We start from the raw sequence: 16,008 nt of genomic DNA, 5'->3' as shown, positions 1-16,008 counted from the left end.
TAGTGGTATAAGTATTACTTTAAAAGAACAGAATGTATTAAGAAGCTTAGAAGAATAAACTGAGACAAAACTTCTGCAGTTCTACATTAAAATACATAGATGCCCTGCCCATTCTGTCATATAGACAAAAGTGATATGGAAATCTTGGAAACTTTTTCCACACAGGAAAGCTAACCAGAACTCTAGTGGCAAAACTTTTGTGCTGCTGCAAGGCAGTATCACAGAATCGAGGATGTTCCCTTTGCTCTGCTAGGCAGCTCTTGATCTGACCTAGTGGAAGTTTCTCTATTATTTCTACTGGATGTGGATACAGATATCCTGGAGGGGAGAGAGCAAGCTTAGCAGCGTGGCAGCATGGGACCTGAGCCTTTCTGGCAAAAAGTGTGTCCAAAAGTCCCAGTCCTCGCTGCTCCAAGGGGAGAGTCATTGCAACGGAGCAGATTGCCGCGGCAGAGAGAGACGATCCCGATGGCGATTCGAGTCGGAAAGCCCCGTTGCCGCTCTTCGCAGCCGCCTGGTACCGCCTCTCGCGCGCGCCGGGGATCGCAGGGCTGCGGGACTCTTAACGTGAAGCTGCAGGAGTGGGAAGCGGCGGCGGCGGCTCCCTGAGTCACGGCGCGGGGCCGCTGCGCCGAGCCCTCCCTATATAGCGCGGGTACCTGCGGCCGCTCTGCTCCGCTCCGCTCCGCCCCGCGCCGCGCCGCTGCTCGCGCGCTCCCCGGCCCGGCCGCCGGCGCTCGGCTGTGCGGTGGCTGCCCGCGTCGGCGCGGAGAGGTAAGATGGCTGGACGCTCTTGGGGCTCGTCCTGGCGGGTTTTCTTCCGATTCGGCGAATGCATGGCGAGAACGGGGATGGAAAGTGGGAGGTCGGGGCGAATGAAGTCTCGCAGCAATCGGTCGGGCTGCCTGGGTCCCTTTCAAGTACTTCTTTTTCGCGTGGCGCTTTCTTGCCCCTTTCAACAATAGTTATCCACGTCGTCCGTAACTGCATGGGAGTTTGGCTGATGCGCTTTATTTGCCGACTTCGGCATCTGCTTGGCGTTCCAAAATACGGATGGGATGCTGTTGTGGCGGCAGCAGCTGTGTGAATCTGTGGAGCTAAAGACTTGCTAAACCAGTTGTTAGCAGACGTGACAAAGCAGTAAAATATGAGTGCATTAGCAGCTTGCTTTGTAGGAACCCAGTGGTACTCGTGGATGAAAAGGGAGCTGGCCATGAGCAAGAGACTTGGTGTCTTAGGAAACTTACCGTGGCTTGTTACCAAAATTAAAACAAAATCGAAACTTTTTGTTTGTACTGTGGAATTCTTCAGTCTGTAAGGAAGACATATTTGGTGAGTTAGCATTGATATACTCTTGCTGACTTTTTTTGTCGAATGTTTATAATTGAGTGTTGAAAGGAATTTAGTGTTACCTAGTAACTTTGCAACTTATAACAGAAACTGCTTTGGAGGGTTTTTTAATTTCTTTCTTTTTAGGTCTGTAGCAGACATTTGTTTAAATTTTAGTAGTGAAGGCAGAAAAAATACGTGAAAGTTTCCTGGCAGCAGGCACATAATTAGAAAGAGGCTGGGAAAAGTAAGACTGGCCTTCCTTATAATGATGTGTTTACAGAAACTTGGAAAGTGGAGATATGCATTGGCCATCAAAGAGAAACCAACGTCTGCTCTTGGAACATTTGGATCAGCCTTAGATTAAGGAATATGGCACTACAGAGCATACATCTAAAAATAGGAGTGGACACATTCTATGTTTTGTTAGGCTTTGAGGTCAAGAAAGTGTTTTTCCACGGTATTCTGTGGCTGTATTGAACTGGAAACACAATTCCTGGGAGCAAACCTGTCTTTATGATATAAACTCCATAGGATGTATTATATATTATATGGAAAGTAGTATGTCCACTCACAAGCCTCTGCACACCAAAACCCACTGGAGTTCTGGGGTGGGAAAAAACTATGATGATGTTCTTATGGAAGCCCAACAGTTTTCAGGCATCTAGCACTGGCATCCAGAGCTGGTCTGTGATTCACAGTACATACCAGACATAGAAGGATTAAGATACATAACTGATAACAGGAGGATGGAAAAAACACATAAAAAGTTCAGTGACTCTCAGCCCTTGTCCGTTGATTGTATCTAAACCATTTGACTATGAAAAACGGGTCAAATTCTTGTGAGAACAGGATTCTAAGAGAAATTCTGTTGTGTCCTGCTTTTAGTGGACAAGGAATCCTGAAAGATCTGTCTAGGAAATAGTATTCCAGTACTAATTTTCCTGGACAGAAGGAGAAGCCCTGTGGGAAAAGGTGGGGTAGAAGGTTGAGAGTCTGAATAAAAGAATGAGGAAGATTGGGTAGGACATATACAGATTATAACTTCTGAAACTCTTAGAAATACACAGGTAGGTTTTGCTGGAATTACAGTGTCTCATCTGGATAAAAACAACATTTCTGTCATCTTTGAGAATGATAGCTGAAACCATTTATCACAAAGTCAGGATTTGCCAAGAGTTACCCTGCACTGGAATGTGACATTATAAAAATTTTCCTAAAATCAGAATGGTAGATGTGTGGTAATGGTTTATTAGCAGTTGGCAGATATGTGTAGCATAGCTTTTCTTGTAGCTTTATGAGGACCAAGCACTTTTTTTTTTTTTCCCAGTGAAAAACTCTTCTGCAAATTTAAAGTTTGCTTTAAGTAACAATAAGCAGCTAGAGGCATCAGCATGCCATTAAAAAGCACTAGGGTAAGAATGTATATTTTATGCTCTCATACATAATGAAGTCCTATAAAATTCTTTATTATGTTCAGATTGTTTTTCCATTTCTCTTTCTTTGTAAGAGCAGAACAGCTGTATATATTGTTCTGGCCAAGCTCATCTTGCTGGATGCTTGTGTACTGGATCTGTTATTTCAGACTAGGCAGAGCCTACTGGTTTCTCTTTGCAGGGACCCTGTGATCACTGGAACATATAAGACTGCAAAGTTGTACTTTATAGCAATTATTGCTTAGTTTAGACAGCACAGAAGAGCTACAGTTCCAGGCAAAAGGAGACAGCTCTCTGTTCTCTGCTCTGCACTGGAGAAGTTTTTGAGCGTAGGGGAGAGTTGTGTAGGGCAGGATAGCCCAACCTCTGCAGAAGCAGGAGTGGAGTTCCAGTTTTGTGATCCACTTTGGTCTGTATGGCTGCAGCAGCAGTTTCTAACAGCTATGTTAGAACTGCAAGGCTCCGTGTCTGTGAGGGCACAGCAGTAAATGTGATGAGTAATGCTCAGCTGTTGGGCTCTGAGTATCAGAAGACAAAGGGAGCAGTCTAGCTGGAGCTGGCCTGTGGGATGCTGATCAGCCCACGGAAATAAAGAATTCCTTTTCTCTCCTCTATTGACTTTATATCTACTTACACTCTGCTCTGAAATGATTGGTGAGAGACTCCTCTTATTTGAAGTTAAGTGTTTCTCAGCTGGGCAAAGTAAACTGATCTGTAAAATCATTTATTTGAAGGGAAATTATTGTATTCTTCAAATGCAAATGCATTCCTCAACAAACTCTATTCAAAGCCGCTGTTTTGTGATTTTATTCATGCTAACATTAATGTGGGTCCAGGGTCCTGAGAGCAGAGTAGAGCATCAATCAGTGTGATGTCATGTATATAGATTTTCTCAGTGTGTAAAGCACTGTTTCCTGTAGGTTATGAGTAGTGGTGGACACTAAACCTGAAAGATATGAAGAGAAAGACCTTTGCTTCTAAAATGTGAGTTTCCAAGATGAAAATGTGTAGATAAAAGAAGTGCGTGGGGTACAATGAGAAGAAGCTGTCTGTCTGAAAGATGACGATAATCATGTGTACAATTACTTATATAATTTCTGTATGAAATGTCTTATGTTCATTTGCTGTTCACTCTTCAAAAAAGGAGTGTTTTAATACTTTGGAGTCTACTGGACCTTTACTGACCTGAAAAGAATTGGTGGCCCCAAGATGCTTATTTTCCTATTTAAAAAAATCAGGGTAATGTGCAGCATATTGATTACCTGATAGTCCCATATGTTCTTGATAACAATCATTGGCTGGAAATCTTTCATCTTGGGAATATTCTTTAATCAAAATGTGCCTATGGAATTTTGTATTCATGAATCATCTTCCATCTTGGAAATATTCCCATATTTTTAACAGATAGAATTTTAGTGCTAGATTATGTAATAAAGCTCCCTTTGGAGTGAAGCTTCACAACTGCAATACCAAGCAATGATTTCATAGTGAAAATACATTAATCTGGAAGAATTAGGAAGAATATAGACTAATTATTAACCAAGTTGTAATATGCTCAGAAGACTCATTTTAACCTCTTAATCTATAGAAAATGAAAAGGGGAGTCTTTTTTGACTGCAAGTCACTTGAGCTTTACGTATCATTTAACTTTTTGGATTTCATTTAACTTAAAAAAAAATATATTGCTTTCTATACCACCATCATTAGCATAGAAGGACAACCAGTAATTAAGGCTCTTCTTTTCACATATCTGAAATACAATTTCTGGATTAGCATATGAATAAAAAAAAAGTTAGGAAGTATTTTTCTTCCACATTGCTGTTTAGACATTTATCATGGTCATTCTCCCATCTGCTTGAGATGTTTTAGCCCTTGCCAAGATGGGAAGTTTGTGCTTCCTTTATTGAAGCAGAGAGTGATTGTAGTTAGTGTGTTTTGTATGGCACTCCCCACCACTTTACCTTTCCACAAAGGGAAGAAGGTTTTAAAAAATATATGTGTTTATTAAAAAGAAAAAAAAACATACAGAGGACTCTATTTATTATTAGGCCTTTCTCTGTCTAGAACACCAGCATGAGATGAGTCACAGAGCAACTGACTTTCCTTGCCACAGTTTCAGTATATCTCCAGGGATGATCTGAATGAGAAATCTTTGATTAGCTTAGATAAACTTCTAGGTCATGGCATTAGCCTAAACTGCCCTTTGGTAGCAATTATCCAGAAGTCCTTCCAGTTCTTTTCAGTGCATTTTTATGAGGCTGGGGAGTTTTATTCCAGCTTCTTTGCATCTCCAGAACATACCGCTCTGGAATGGGCTCAGGGTTGTACTGTTACCAGTTTCAGAATATGGTCTGTGTTACATGTGCTGTTCTAAAATGTAAGCGTGAGGAAATGAATCTTATTTTCTTATGATCCAGTATAGAATATTTAAAACAGGAAGTGACAATGTCAACTTGAGTTCATACTTCAGCCTTAAAAATATAAAAGAGTTAATTAGTTAAGAGTTGAGTCTGTGTATAAGGAGCTGCAATACTGTGTTGCCAAAGTATCCAAATTTTGGTAAATGTTCATAACGTGGCACGTGTTTCATTCGTCCTGGTGGTTTTGTGTAATGAAAAGACTTTCTAGAGAAAGACGTTTATTTGCAGACATGATGTGTCAGCCAGCAGAAATGTACAGGAAAAGATATTTGGTTTTCGTTGGCAATGTCATTACTTTTTTTTTTTCCAGGCTGAAATGTAAAAATAGATTAACACACAAAAATCTGTTCTAGTAATGTTAACATCTATATCAACCAACGAAATGTATCAAATTCAGAATGGAAGATGATACTCTCATCTTGTATGCTACTGTGCTCATTAGCGCAGCACAGTATCAAAGGCACGCATGTAAATGTGGGACAACATAGGGAATTAAGTATACAACATCAGTATTTAACTCCTTGCTTTTATGGTCTCAGTCAGGATTGTTTTAATCTTTGCATTTACAAGAAAATGACTGAACTTTGCATCAAAAACATAGAACTTAAATGAAGATTCTTTCATCAGGGTTTAATTTTTAAATTGAAATTTAAAAAGAAGTTCTCTCTTACGATGAAGAAGAATCTACTTCAGAGAGCAAAAAATGCATCCAGGCAGTATCTAGTGGTCTGGAGAAACTTCATTATGAGTTCCTGCCTAGGCTCTAGTGAATAGAAAAAGGTTATGGAATATTTTGCTTTTTTGTGATTCTTCTGCTACAGAATCATTTAAAAAGTATGACCCCAGTTCTCCAGCCACACTGAATACAGAAATCTGGTTTAAATCAAGACCTGCATGTGTTACAGCAACTTTTCCCAGGAGAGCCAACCTGGTGTTTTTAGGCCAAGCTTTAAGTTGGGCTTGGTCCTGCCCATTTTTGCACCTTACTCACGTCTTGGAAGAGCTATTCCTTAAGAAATGATCATTATGTTCTTCTTGTTGTTGGATTTTGTTGTCTTTTAAATTCTTTACTCCATGGCAGAATTCATTATTCTGAATAGGCTGAATCACAGTTTGAAAGCAATCGCTAGAAACCAAATTGTTTCTTTCAGTCCTCGTTCAAAGACCATGTGCGTGTGTACATATGGATGGTATGTAAAACGCATGTGTCTAACTTCAAAAAAAGTACATAGTGCACATCTTTTTTATGAGAGAAGATATATATCTTTTGTATCTTTTTCTTTTTAAGAGGAGATACTGCAAGTTTGTTTGCATGTGCATATATATGTAACTGTGTAAGTATATATGTGTGTGTGTGTGTGTGTCCATACAGAGCATCAGTAAAAATCTGTATCTGACTCATGGGGATGATTTGTTTAAAGCAGGTATTAAAGTGCAAAACAATTTTAATAAGTCCAGCTTTGGCTAACAGAGCAGATTCACCAAGGCAACGTAGAAAGTTTTGCACAAATTTAAAGGAGTGTTTCCTTACACAGAAACCCAGTGGTGCTGTATTTCTTCCAGCCCACCTCACTGTACTTATTTTGGCTCTGAAATATAAAGCCTTTGTTTTCCATGTTTGAAGGTTTCAGGAGGGCACCCTGATTTATGGCTGTATTGCACAATCACCAAAGATCTAGTGAATTTTTTAGTACAAGTGGGGCTTTGGAAAAACTCAGAGGCGGTCATAATAATTTGTGGATGGGATTTTTTTTTATGAACTCTCTATTTGTGTGTGTGATTTCTGCTTCCTGTCAAAATTTTTAGGGCGTTAAATGAAAGCATCAGTTACTTGATACTATGTTACTGAGAGCGAGTCTGTTTGTTGCAAGATGATGCCATTTACTTCCGTGCAAATCTGAGGTGCCTAAAACAAAATTATGTAAAGAAGGTTGAAAAGGGGTGTTGATAGCCACACTGCCAGAGAGCATTGATGCACAGTTACAAATGTCTTCACACATTTCCATGAAAAGAACGTCTGGGCTTCTCACGTATTCATCAAGTAATTACTCAACCATCAGGCCAACAGACTACATATTTCCTGTAAATGTTCATATTTTTATATCTTTATAAAAATCTAGAGATCTGTGCATAAGGTAAAAAGAGAGACACCTCTCCTGTCAGTTTCTGAAGACATATGCAATCCAATTTATAAAGTGAGACTATGGAAGTTCAAGCTATATTGAAAGTACATTATGCTGTCTTATGAGTCTCCAGGATGTTACATGTGGTTTCCATTCTTTTATCTTTAGTAGCTTTTGATGTTTTTGCTAGAGATTTTAAGGTTATTAACTGCTTAACATTTTATTAAGTTGTTCATCAGGAATTTCTGGAAAATGATTGCTTCCATTTTCTGCTTTGTATTAAAAACACCCCCTAAAACTGCTTCTTTCCTTTTTTTTTTTTTTTTTTTAAGCATTTTAACATCAGTTGTATTTTAGGAATATTTGTGCTCATAGGACATAGAGCTTTCTAAACTTGCCTTTTTTTTTCCTGAATCTACTTTCACATAAGTGCAACTGAATTAGTTGCGTGTTGCATGTATATTTGCCTACATAGAAGGAAAGAAAAAATAGTGCATATTAACATAAAACCAAAATGATATATCAACATTTTTTGAAACAAAGAATGAACTTCCAGCTGCTGACTGTGAGGTTAGTTCTGTGGTTGTCTATAGCCCCAAAAACAGAGTATCCTGAAGTGTTTCTGATATGTTAGAAACAAAAATGATACTACTGGTTCTGAAAGTCTAGGTTTTTGTGTTCCCATCCTTTCAAAATTTAGTGGTCATCTTAATAGCTGGCTAAAAAGAGAGCAAGAGTGCAAGCCAATTAATAGTCTGAAAAGTGAATAATGGCATTTATCTGAATCATATAAAATATCCAGAAAAATGAGCAGCATACTCAAAAATCAGGATCTCTGTGCCATGTTTTCCTTGCTCTCCTCCCAATCGTGTGGCTGCCTTCAACAATCAGCTTCAAGCAACAAATCAGCCTTGTGTGGAGCCCTGGATGTGACATGCTGCAGGCATCTTGCCTTGATGTCGCAAGGCGTCGTGTGCTCAACAGATCAGGGTATTGGGGAATCGTTCTCAGCACAGTGAAGCTCAGCCCTGACCACATGCATCATGGTTAGCCTGGGATCACCGACCTCGTTTCAATTCTGGGAAATCTTTTAAGGAAAGAAACAATGCTTTCTGGAGCATGAGCTGTCATTTTAAATGTCCTGGGTTTTGCTGTTGACTGTCTAAGCTTCAGTGTACCTAGCTGGTCTATAATACTTCACTGGAATTTTTTGGATCTCAAGCAAATGATTGGGGAACTCTGCAGACTGACAGAAGGAGTATCAAGAAATTCGGACCCCAGAAACACACACACACACAAGTGTGGATGTTCTGCTACAGACTGCAGTTTCAGGTTCTTTTGCCATGCAAGTCTCGAGATGAAGCAAGCTGTTCCTACACTTCTTACAAGGATTTGATTATTATCTATGAGCATGGCTCTTTGTTTTTAGGAGTGGTGAAACATTCAGTTCAGAAAAAGTATTAATATTTTTAATGCTAGATTTAGCWTTTTTTTTAGTGAAAGGCAACAAAATACTTCTGTTTTCATCCTCCTCTAACTGCAGTCTGCTGCTCCTACAAACTGCCAAGCAAGACTATTTCATCTTCACTTTGACCATTTGTGAAGATTGCTTTATAGTATTTCTGTAACTTTGCAAAGTTAGCATTTCTGTTGGTTATAAACTTTGGGCTTTTTTGGTAAATTGTAACTAGAGAAGAGGAGTGACCTAGGGATAGTTGTTATAATGAATTACAAAAGAGCTCTGTGTGCCAATAAGGCTAATTATCAGTTTGCAAATAAGAAACAGTGGTCACATTATGTCCTTTTTTGGATTAAGAAGATAGATGCTTGTGTTTTAAGCATTAATGCCAGCAAATGCAAAAGTCATGCCCTGTTTACTGAGTGTATTCTTGAATGTGCACTGAATTAGAGCAACTGCTTGCAGGGTTAATATTTAAAGTAACAAGCTCATTGATAAAGAGCAGAGCAGAATAGAATTAGAATACATTTATGTGGGAAGCTGATCTGAAGTGGATGAGTTTTGTGTGTGTGTTTTTGTTCTTTTTTTCTTTGAGAGAATTCGTATGAACATACAAAATTGATCGGAAATATTTTACTAAGTATCCCCCCTTTTTCCAAAAAGTTTGGTATGTCTGCAAAATATTCCACTGCTGACAGTGCAAAGTTGGTTATGCAGAATAATACAGGATTGACTAATTAAAGTTGAAACTGTGATGTTTGGGAAAATCTTTTCTATCATAAAGACCATCAATGATGCCAGAGACACAATTTCCTTAACCTATAAGCATATTAAGTATTATTTAATTATGGATTTGCAAAGAATTTCATCTCTTGGACAAGTTATTTCTGTCTTGTATCACTCTCTATCTGAGGCACAGGTTTTTTGTTTTTTTTTTTAAATTTCCATTAATTAGAAAGGTACTATTCACATGTTTTTCAAATAAGAATCACAGAAATCTGCTGTCAAGCTTCCTAAGATACTGATGTTAATCTTTGTTGTTGGTTGTTGAGATTATTCTCAAATGCTTCCTCTACTTAATTACCTCAGATTCCTCAGGACTTTTGTTATAGGTTGTCCACTCTTTTGAATGAAATTGTCTTTGATGTGAGTCACTTAAAAAGGAAGGAAGCTACTAATTTGATTAGTTTCTCAATTAATTGCCCTTAGTAAAAGCCCTGAATTTTCTAATACTAAAACCATTGCCCACTGGCAAAGCTTGTGGAAAAAATTAAGCTTTTGTGTGTGTTTCATAGTTGCTAAAAGTAATTTTAGTATCCTGCATAAAGGATATGAAAGAGGTGATGATGAAAAGTAGCTTAACATTAAGGGCTTTTTGGAAGCTGTCGGACACATGAAAAACATATTGCCCTGATCGATGTGAGAAACAGTTCAGTGTTGCAGAATTGTCCCTTGGATGTTCTTGGATGTGTCCGTTCAGGTCTAAATTAATCAGTTGTCATGCGAATTACTGATTGTACATAATATTTTTCCTATCTGTTATCTTGCATTGTACAGATTCCTGTCATTCAAATGTTGCACATTGATGTGCAGATTGGCATGTTGTGGGGAAAAGGGCATGTGTTTTAAAAAAAAAACTGTCATGATTTTGGTTTGATGAAACCATTTCAATGCCTGTTCAGAAAATATTAGTAGTTTTACTGTAATAATAGTGTATATTGCCGAAGTATCTGTGATAACTGTCTTTCTAATCAAATCTCATTTTTCTGAGATACTAATTATTGAGATTTATCTATGACATGAGTAAATGCATCTTCTGGATCTTTTTTCCCAGTAAAATTAGGATTACATTTACTGTGGCTGATGAATTAACACACTGACCTTCTGGTTGTCACACACAGTGAGAAACAGTGATGCTATACATCGTATTCATATGCGTGTCTTTGTCAGGTCAGACTATGGCTGGGAATAATGCAAAATTGTAATAATTTCTCTCTGGAAAGTGTTTACTTGGCTATGCCTCATTAGTTCTAAACTTGGATGCTTCTGTCCTAGAATAAGTGTGTACTCCTAAGTCGTTAATTGGGAGCATCTATTCTGGTAAAAGTATCTGTTCTGGTATAATTCCTTTTCAGACAAGCCCAGCTGATTCTTTTATCACCAGTTTCCTAGTCCAAACTAGAGGAGAAACCCACCAACATTTCTAGACTGCAGTATGGTAGGCTAAAAATACTACTGAAAATAAAATATGAGTGATTGTTAAGCCACAGTCAACTAAATTGTACTTATTAGTGTCCATTTGAAGGAGATATGTTCTGATTTATGTAACATTTCTAGGCATTTTAAGCTATTATTCACCTGATAGTGGCAGAATTTCTTCTTAGGCTTCATTGTCTGATCTTTCTCAAGATATAATTTATTTTGTCTTCCAGTGTTCTTATGCCAGTTTTGCAAGGCACAATTCATGTTTTAATATAAATTTATTAATTTTTCTGCAATTCTGCATACTAGGCCAAGTTACTATCTTCATAATTTTTCTTACGCTAAGGTGGCTAAATCATTGAATAGCAGTAATAAAGCAAGAACTTCACACAGTGTGAACTATGAAAGAGGCTAAAAATGTATTAATTATACCAGAAAATGGAACTATTATACACATTCATGGATCTCTGCAGGTTGCATATTATGGTCTTTTCCTTAGTCATTTAGCAAAAAAACTTATCCATTGAGAGAACTGTGCTTTTTTTTGTGCTCTATGATGGATTAGCTAATGATACAAAATTTCATATCAAAGACTTTAACAAAACTTGAAGACTGGAGGGGAGTCTTCCAGAACAAGAATATGAGTGAATAAAAAACCCTATTTTTTTTAATGAGCAAACTGGGCTATATTCTAACATTTTTCATTGGATGGCAGGACTATGAACGAGTTCTACTGATGTTATGAGAACCTCTAGTACACTAATATCTGATGTTACTGTCATTGCTTCCATTATATACCGCAAATGTACTGCAGAGTGTAACCCACAGTGCTGAGTCTCCAGTGCTGGTGCACTTGGAAACAAGACCGGAGTCCCTTGCTTACCCTGGTTTCTTCTGAGAGAAATCCCAGACCCATGGGCTGCAGGATCTGTGGCATGTTCCAGTGGACTCTCCGGGCTATGCAGCTGGGGGAGGCAGTTTGCAAAATATGCTGTGAAATATCCCTGCTTTACGGCATATGTGCAGCTAATGAGAAACAAATGTTATAGCAGTGTTAACTCTTCTTGTTCCACAGATAATAAAGCTGTATCTTCGGTAGCTGAAGTGATTTTTCCTATTCTTTCATTCTTGGAATCTTTGTTTTCCATCTCTTCCTTTCATCTAGAATCAACAGTGCAAGTACAGGTAGTAAATTGGAAAAACACTCTATATGTATCTCTGTTCTATAACGCTGGTAGGCTTTTCTGCTTTCAGTGCAAAGGTGCTTTGTTAAGAATAAAGAGAATTAATGCTGTATTTTATTCATAGCCTAAAAGTTCAGTTGAAGACAGCATGACTTGTGCCACGCTGTTCAATAGGAAGGTTTTTCTATTCCTTTTTTTGAAGCAGCAAATGTCATTCCTCGCTGTTATTTAAATTACCTGGATTTGTATGCCAGGATGAGCATTCCCTGGGATCAGAGTATTTAATTAAGACTTGTAAAAGACTGCAGTATGACACCTGGGAAACTGAGATAACATCCACAGAAAATTTCCCACGCTGTCTTACAAACAGGGACATCTTCCAGGGGTGAGAATTTGTATGTCTTCACTACTTAGATCTGCTCATAAGGGTTGAGATCAATGGTGATATTTTTAGATTTTGTGACAACTTTTCTGGGAATAGAACTGAGATTGACTCACTTCACTTGTACTACCAAATGCTAAACAGCCGTTTATCATTTTTCATCACTGCTGATGGGACTTATCTGGGAATCTGGATATGAAACCTTTGCATCTCCCAGTATTTCCATGCCATTTTAATTCAGGCAAATTACTGAGATACTTAATTCACCTGAAAAATTTATTCCAAAAGCAGAAACTAAAATTTGAAACATTCTTATAATATATTGATGAAATTTACATTTAAATTGTTGACTTTGAATGGAGTTAGATTCATACATAGATTGCCTGACTTTGCCTGAAAGCAAAAAGATGATAGCTATGATGTGTATGTGGCCAGCTAGCATATCAGTTCCTCTCCTGGTTGCTATGGATTGTACGCTGACTTGTATAATCATAGGGCTAGGAGAGATGAGCAAGAGTGACTCTCAGCTGAAGTTTTTCCATTAAAGCTCATTTTGGCAGATGTTTTCTCTGCTTCCAAATTGACGATGCAACTTAGGACAATAGTTGAGATTAACTGAGAATTATAACAACTTACTCAGCAGGAATTGTGTTATCCAGGGATCAGCAGGGTTTGGTTAAGTTTTGTCATAACTTAAATTTGATTTATGTTAGATAAATAAAGCTGCCATGTTATGCAAATCTGTGTTTTGAGGTTAATTTAACTTCTTCTGTTTTCCCTTTTCTGAAAAGGAGGTCTGGGCATTAATTGGCATCACTGGAAAAAAGATATTTTAAAAAATGAGCATTGACTGATGCTAATGATTCTGCACATAGTTTTAGAATGAAGAAAACTGAATTGTTTAGTAAGGAACCAGTTCACTCACTGATCAATAAAAGTACACCAAAGATGGAACTGGTCAGGTGAATATTGCTATTTATACCTTTGACCATCAAGCCTTAAGTTAAACATTGCCATTTTTAGTGAAATGGAGGCCACTACTTGGAGAGAGTGTGTTAATGCTGCACAAATATCATCTGTTTGAAATTTTTAGGCAAGACCCGTGATGGAGGTGAAATTTACATGACTTAATCATTGTGCACTATAACTAGTTTAAAATCACTTCTCTCTGTTGTAACTTAAACTTTGGCTTTATTTACATTAAGAACTGCAGGAATTTTAGGGCAGTTCGATTAAAAATGGGAAGTCATGTGTGCATGAATTAAAACATAAAGGTCTTTGGATGCCGTCATTCAGAAATAAAGTGGATATAGAAGTTTTTGCTTATCCTCTGCTATAGCAAACTGAAGGTATAGTTTCACAAACCCTGCCTTGCTGATGAGGAATTCCCTTCCAATGCCAGCTGTGGAAGGTCTGACTCTAAGGTTGTTCTGGACAAGCACCACCCTCTGTTGCACCAGCAGAACCCTTTGTGTTGCTGCTCTTTAATCTGAAGCAGTGAACTGATCCAAGTTAAAAATAAATAAATAAAATCCAGGGTTACTTTCAACTTTTAATTCACTTGTCCAGTCTGCTGTTGTGCCATCACAACTGGATGTAAAAGGACAGGAAAGGTCACATAGAAATGTTTAGACATGTCTTACTGAGTAAGTGGGACACATAGAAAATAGTGGTGTAAGACCACATGATTCCTGAATGAGAGCATTCATGGTGGTATTCAATGTACTGTATCTTGCATTTATTGACTGCATACCTATAGTGGATTTGCATTTTCTTTCCTATCACTGACATAAACATGGCAATGTTTACTGTAAATTTTCAAAGATTGTATGCTACACAGTTGCCACTAAAAGCAGCGGGAGCCACTCGGTGAACTCCTCTTCAGCTTTTTTGGAAAATGCAGAGGACTAAATGACCTACTCTGACTTTTTGTGCTGTGGTAAATACATTTTTGTGTGTGACAGTGCCTAGATGAATTATGTTCTCAGTAAAATTCCATGCCAACAAATACTGCATACAGATTTGAAGCAGGATTTGGATTACTGCTCAGTAGTTGCACATTAGAAATACAATAACTGGAATTCATGTTTACATTCATTATAGCATGAGCATGAACATAAATTTCTCTGGGCAATTTTATTTTTCATGTGCTATGTTGACTGCTAGACCGTATTGTTTGTGTCCTATACAGAGAGATGAAAAGCAATCTCAGTAACTGAGGCAATAATTTGAGTGCAAGGACCATTTTTTTCTCAGAAAGACCTTGCAGGGCCACTGGATTTTATTCCTAATTTCATTTATCATTTTTATCATGTACAATCAAGGAGTCCTATTGTTTGTGGTGAAAAGCTCAACATGTGTATGGGCGGCAGCATCTTGCTCTTAGTAAATGAATATCATGTAATATTTTACAATAATTAATTTATCTTCAAAATAATGTCACATACTAGAGATGAAGGATGGTACCCATGGTATTAAAATAGAGGGTTTATCTTTCTCAGGGCCACAAAGAGTTATCAGCAAGAAAAAATACAATAGATGCTTGTCTTTTTTTCCCCTGTGTTTGACCAGTGGGTTAGGCCTCTCTTGGTTGCTAAGGTTTCTAGAGGAAATCCTGGTTCTGCTAAAGTTAAGTTATAGGAATTAGAACTTTGTCCTTTTACTGGAATTATATACACATACCTTTTGTTAGATATTAATGCAACTCTGTTGCTGTGCAATTGGTGACAGTTTAAAGGTGGTTTTCATTAGAGGTTCTCCTCAATATTTTACCATGAGCTCCAAACATATGTTCTAGTCCTTTTCCAGTTAACTGCTGGCCTTATATGATGATCCTCACTGAAGACTTTATGGACACCTCTGAGTGTTTAAAGCAAGATGTTAAGTTGCGGAGAAGTCTCCTATTAAGGAAAAGTGATGTAATGTCAGTGGAACACTGCCAGCTTCTCTCTGCTCGTTTTATTTATATTAGCTGCATACCAGAGAAAATGCCCCATAAAAGATGAGTGCTCCGTGCTATATTTAACCAAGCTAATTTACTAATACAAGGAGATTATGTTTCTATGCAATGGAAATAATTATAAAAAGATTTTTGGGCATCTTATTGAAATAAAACAGGTTGAACTCAGGAAAAGTAAATGCCAAATTTGCTCCTGGTATATAGAAAGACTCTAGGGTATCTTTKAGCATTTGTACTTACAGTATGTGTATTCCTGTGCTGAAAAGCATTGTTTGACCTTTAATTTAACTGTTTTGCTGATTGGTTAAAGGATAGAAAATACAAAGAAGTTGTTTATGTTGATACGACTCTTTTTAGAGTTACATTGCAGATGTACTAACATTTAAGCTATGTGGCTAAAACCAACCCTGAAATACATGTTCCAACTGATCTTCTGGTCTGAAAAATCTTTTCATCTTTATATGCAATACAGTGCGATACTGTGCCTTTTTGGTGATGTTTAAAATCAGTTTAA

General features: G+C 37.8%; 1 protein-coding gene across 1 annotated transcript in view; it reads left to right on the top strand.

The window, feature by feature from the left end:
- Positions 1 to 733: 733 nt before the first annotated feature.
- PALLD (palladin, cytoskeletal associated protein) overlaps positions 734 to 16,008 on the top strand; it is a 71,321-nt gene continuing 56,046 nt past the window's right edge. Inside the window, exon 1 of the mRNA XM_026076136.1 lies at positions 734 to 774. The gene's annotated coding sequence lies outside the window, so the exon portion shown is untranslated. The remainder of the gene's footprint in view (positions 775 to 16,008) is intronic.

This window comes from Apteryx rowi, unplaced genomic scaffold (genome assembly GCF_003343035.1).
Source record: "Apteryx rowi isolate R43461 unplaced genomic scaffold, aptRow1 scaffold_427, whole genome shotgun sequence".
Lineage (NCBI taxonomy): Eukaryota > Metazoa > Chordata > Aves > Apterygiformes > Apterygidae > Apteryx > Apteryx rowi.
The sequence above is the reverse complement of the archived record's forward strand: the minus strand, read 5'-3'. Positions and strand labels throughout refer to the sequence as shown.